A 6,144-nucleotide genomic window follows, 5' to 3' on the forward strand; every position below is an offset into this window, starting at 1 on the left:
AGGACAACTCACTCCAGTATTCTTGCCTGGAGAATTTCATGGACAGAAGAGCCTGGCAGGCTACAGTCCATAGGGTTGCAAAGAGTCCGAGACGACTGAGTGACTTTCACTTTCACTTTCACTTTCATATAATCTTTGCCTCAATGACTAGTTTTAGAGTTGAAGAAAAGAACACAAGGCTCTTTGAAATAACTATATGTCTCTAATAGGTAACTGGCTCTGGCCCTAATTCTGACATGCTGCAATACATCTAAGGGTTCTGGGCATATGAGTTTCATGGAAGATTTTGCAGCACTTAGTCCAGAACCATGAACCAACTGTCTAGGTAAGGGAGAACTCCTAGTACCCTTCAGTGACTCCACAGTACTAGGGATGAAAACAACAGTGGAACGGCTCAGACAGAGTTGAAGCAGCCAAAACAGTGTCAAAGAACTCAGCATCGCCAAGACACCCAATATATGCCATGATAAAATAATAAAGACATGATATTGCCATGACTCTAGACTCAACCAAGAAAATGGGGACTAAATAAGAGATGAGTCTATGTTTTCTTTAAATAGAAGGCCTAGACCAGCCACCGCAGCCACGTTAGTGTCCCCAGATAACTCTCAATATCCACCCTGCACCTTGCCCTACACAGAACAGGCTAGGGCAGAAGTCCTTTTTTTTAACTGAAGTATAATTGACTTACTGTTATGGGAAATTCTGCTGTACAGCAAAATGATTCAGTTATATATATATATATATATGTAAACTTTTAATATTTTTTCCACTGTGGTCTATTCCAGGAAATTGGATATAGTTCCCTGTGATATACAGTGGATCTTGCTTTTTATCCATCCTAAATGTGATAGTTTGCATATAGCAACCCCACACTCACAGTCCATCCCTCCCTCTCCACCAGTCCCTTGACAACCACAAGTCTGTTCCTTGTGTTTGGAGTCTCTGTTTAGTAGACAGTTTCGCTTATGCATATTTTAGATTCCGTATGTCAGTAATATGATTTAGTATTTGTCTTTCTCTGACTTATTTCCCTCAGTACGATAATCTCCAGTTGCATCCATGTTACTGCAAATGGCGTTATTCCTTTTTTTTATGGCTGCATAGTATGTATGTACCACACCTTCTTTGTACATTCATCTGTCGATGACCATTTAGGGTGTTTCCATGTCTTAGCCATTGTAAACAGTGCTGCTATGAACATAAAGGTGCATGTACCTTTTTGAATTATAGTTTTGTCTGATGTATGCCCAGGAGGGCAATTGTTGGCTCATACGATAATTCTATTTTTTAGTTTCTGAGGAACCTTCATTCTGTTCCCCATGGTGGCAACTTATGTTCCCACCAATAGTGTAGGAGGGTGCCCATTTCTCTACACCCTCTCCAGGACTTGTTATTTGTAGTCTTTTTAATGAGTGCTATTTGCACTCATCTCACATGCTAGTAAAGTAATGCTCAAAATTCTCCAAGCCAGGCTTCAGCAATACGTGAACCGTGAACTCCCTGATGTTCAAGCTGGTTTTAGAAAAGGCAGAGGAACCAGAGATCAAATTGCCAACATCTGCTGGATTATGGAAAAAGCAAGAGAGTTCCAGAAAAACATCTATTTCTGCCTTATTGACTATGCCAAAGCCTTTGACTGTGTGGATCACAATAAACTGTGGAAAATTCTGAAAGAGATGGGAATACCAGACCACCTGACCTGCCTCTTGAGAAACCTATATGCAGGTCAGGAAGCAACAGTTAGAACTGGACATGGAACAACAGACTGGTTCCAAATAAGAAAAGTATGTCAAGGCTGTATATTGTCACCCTGCTTATTTAACTTCTATGCAGAGTACATCATGAGAAACGCTGGACTGGAAGAAACACGAGCTGGAATCAAGATTGCCGGGAGAAATATCAATAACCTCAGATATGCAGATGACACCACCCTTATGGCAGAAAGTGAAGGGGAGCTAAAAAGCCTCTTGATGAAAGTGAAAGAGGAGAGTGAAAAAGTTGGCTTAAAGCTCAACATTCAGAAAACGAAGATCATGGCATCCGGTCCCATCACTTCATGGGAAATAGATGGGGAAACAGTGGAAACAGTGTCAGACTTTATTTTTGGGGGGCTCCAAAATCACTGCAGATGGTGACTGCAGCCATGAAATTAAAAGACGCTTACTCCTTGGAAGAAAAGTTATGACCAACCTAGATAGTATATTCAAAAGCAGAGACATTACTTTGCCGACTAAGGTCCATCTAGTCAAGGCTATGGTTTTTCCTGTGGTCATGTATGGATGTGAGAGTTGGACTGTGAAGAAGGCTGAGTGCTGAAGAATTGATGCTTTTGAACTGTGGTGTTGGAGAAGACTCTTGAGAGTCCCTTGGACTGCAAGGAGATCCAACCAGTCCATTCTGAAGGAGATCAACCATGGGATTTCTTTGGAAGAAATGATGCTGAAGCTGCAGCTCCAGTACTTTGGCCACCTCATGAGAAGAGTTGACTCATTGGAAAAGACTCTGATGCTGGGAGGGACTGGGGGCAGGAGGAGAAGGGGACGACCGAGGATGAAATGGCTGGATGGCATCACGGACTCGATGAACGTGAGTCTGAGTGAACTCTGGGAGATGGTGATGAACAGGGAGGCCTGGCGTGCTGCGATTCATGGGGTCGCAAAGAGTCAGACACGACTGAGCAACTGAACTGAACTGATTCTGCCTGGTGTGAGTTGGTACCTCACTGTGATTTTGATTTGCATTTCTCTAATAATGAGTGATGCTGAGCATCTTTCCATTTGCCTATGGCCTTCCCTGGAGGCTCAGAAGGTAAAAGCATCTGTGTACAATGCGGGAGACCCAGGTTCGATCCCTGGGTTGGGAAGATCCGCTGGAGAAGGAAATGGCAATTCACTCCAGTTCTATTGCCTGGAAAATCCCATGGACAGAGGAGCCTGGTAGGCTTCAGTCCATGGGGTCGCAAAGAGTCGGACACGACTGAGCGACTTCACTTCACGGCCAACTGTGTGTCTTTGAGAAATGCACATTTAGTCTTCTCCTTGTTTTTCCCATTTTGTTATTTGTTGTTGCTGAGTTGTATGAGCTGTTCATATAATATGCAGATTAAGGAGGGCAGCAGTTCTAAAATTGGGGGCCAGGGAACCAGACCCATGAAGCCATTTTCACAATAATAGGACATTATTTTGTTCATACACACTCTCACAAATGTACAGTGGAGTTTTTCAAAGGTTACATGACAGTTTACATCACACCAGTTAGGGGAATCAACCTTTTTCCTATTAATCCAGATGAAAGATGTTTGCAAAATGTGAAACATGCCACTTTTTTTGGAAAATAACTGTTTTATAAGATTGTTTAAATCCAGGGACCTGGCTGTCCAGTGGTGAGGACCCCATGTTTCAACGGCAGGCGCTGTACATTCAGGCCCTGGCTGGGGACCTAAAATTCCACATGCCACGAGGTACAGCCAAAAAAAGAAAAATCCAGTGTGTTATTATTAACATAAATTATTAAAATTTCCTTGACTGTTAAATAGGGTAAACATAGAAAGATATAACCTACATAAACAGAAGCTCTCTGGCATCTGCCATTTTCAGTGTGAAGGGGCCTTGATACCAAAGTTTGAGAACTGCTGATCTAGAGAAACAAGAAAGTCTGGGAGAACACCTGTCTCTGTGGTCCTGTGCCCAGGTAAAGCAGTCTGTGGAATAGGCTGTGTGAACAGAGTGTGGGCCACAAGCGGCCAGTGAGATTTTCTGCTGGTACATAAACTCTTAAAATATGAAAAGTCACCATAGGCAGCAAATGGTCAATAGCAAAGTATGTTGATGGTTTTTAGGATAATGACTGGTTCTAAGACCAGTGCCTCAACTTCAATTTTACCGTTTGAACTCAAGTTGAATAACACAGATGAGAGGAGGGAAAACTATCAGGATTTAAGAGGCTATGACTTATGATTTACAGATCAACTTCTAGAGTTTAGCACAAAGACTAGCACACAGAAAGAGCTCAGTAAGTATATGTTAAGCAAATGCATGAATGATTATAAAAGGAAGTTATGAGACTGCATAAGGTTGAGAACAAGTTGGCCATATCAAGAAAGACTTAAAACAGGAAGACTTGTTCTAGAGTCAGTTCTCAAGAGGCTTGAAGAAAGGAGCTGAAATGCAGAGCCATCTCATATCCCCAGTAAACCTCTCTCCCCTCTTTGCCTCCTCCTGATCCCCTTCACTTTCCTTTAAAGTCTGACTAAAGGGGGCTGTTAGCAATCATTCCATCTCAAGCATCTTAATATCCTAAACTCACTTGCTTTAAACAGAAGTCTTCATTCTAACCCCACATCTCCCTCAGAGACATGTGCTTCTCCTGCACACTTTAACTTAATACGCTTCTTGACCCCTTTCCCCCTCACGCCTTCCGCGTAATCCTCTAGCATGTCCTGTGATTCTACTTCCAAAGCACATTCTGAATTTATCTACTTCTCTCCATCCCAACTCCATCACTGAGAAGTTTCTGACTTAAAGTGTCTAATTGGGTGGGATGGGTGTTTTTTTATGAGAGCTGTACTTTCTGTGGGATTTCTCCTTGACAAATGGTTCCTTGCTTTCTTGAAATTGTTTCCTATTTTAGGTTTTTCTAAAGTCCCAAAATAATAAGTATTGATAAAGTCAACTTGAATGGACGTTATGACCACCAATTGATTTTTTTCCCAAAAAGATCAACATCTCTCTGAAGTCCAAAATGAGTAAAAGGCCCAGTTTGTACTGGCCTTGTGTTTTTTCAAATACTTTTATTTATTTATCTTGGCTCTGCTGGGTCTTCACTGGAGTGCAGGCTTTTCTCTAGTTGTAGAGTGGGCTTCTCACTGCAGTGGCTTCTCTTGATTTGGGGCACAGCCTCTAGGGTGAGCGGGCTTTGGTAGTTAGGGCACATAGGCACAGCAGTTGGGGCTCCCAGGCTCTAGAGTAGAGGGTCAATAGTTGGGGTGCATGGGCTTAGTTGTTCCGCTGCATGTGGAGTTTTTCCAGATCAGGGATTGACCTTGTATCTCCTGCCATTGTCTGGCAGATTCTTTCCCACTGAGCCACCAGGGAAGCTGACTGACACCCTATTAATGCAAGTATTCTACACATAGCCATTAAAAAATAAATCATTCCCCTAAGGTATATTGAGTTTTTCTTCATATCTCACAATTGGTAACTGATTGTGATAATCAAAAACAGACCTGCAATGCAGGTAGCTATGGAAAGTTTAGAAGTACTGCAAAAACTTAGCTACTTAGCTACAAAAAGGACTATTTTAAACATCTATGTATCTGTATGTAGATATAGTTCTAATTATAATTTGGACAGTATGATTTTAGGTTAATCTTTACTTATTATAACTTCAGCTTGGTTCAATGGCTTGTCAGCAATTTTACTTGATGTGTAGTTGTCACTTTAAAAAAAAATTTATTGATGTCTAGATGATAAACGGGCTTCCCTGGTGACTCAGAAGGTAAAGAATCCACCTGCAATTCAAGAGACCTGGCTTGGGAAGATTCCCATGGCAACCTACTCCAGTATTCTTGCCTGGAGAATCCCCATGGACAGAGGAGACTAGCAGGCTACGGTCCCATGGTGTCACAAAGAGTCAGACACAACTGATTGACTAAGCACAGCACAGGTGATATACAATGTTAGTTTCAAGTGTACAACAAGATTTGACATTTATGTACACAGCAAAATTATCACCCCAATAAGTCTAGTAACCGTCTGCCACCATACAAAATTCCTGTATGATAATATTATATGTATAAGTAATACTATTGACTATACATTACATCCATTGTTGACCATTGTGTATGTTATATCCCTGTGACTTGACTTATAACCCTGATCTCCTTCACCTGTTTTGCCTAACCTCTCACCCTCTTCTCTCATCTGAAAACACCAGTTTTTTCTCTGTATCTGTGAGTCAGTTTCTATTTTGTTTATTTGTTTATTTAGCTTTTTAGATTCCACATGTAAGTGAAATCATGGGGTATTACCTTTCTCTGACTTCACTTAGCATAATAACCTCTGCATCCATCCATGCTGTTGCAAGTAGCAAGATTTCATCCTTTTCTTATGGCTGAAGAATATTCTATTGTGTGTATATACC

The sequence above is a fragment of the Oryx dammah genome, unplaced genomic scaffold (genome assembly GCF_014754425.2).
Source record: "Oryx dammah isolate SB20612 unplaced genomic scaffold, SCBI_Odam_1.1 HiC_scaffold_6, whole genome shotgun sequence".
NCBI classification, from domain to species: domain Eukaryota; kingdom Metazoa; phylum Chordata; class Mammalia; order Artiodactyla; family Bovidae; genus Oryx; species Oryx dammah.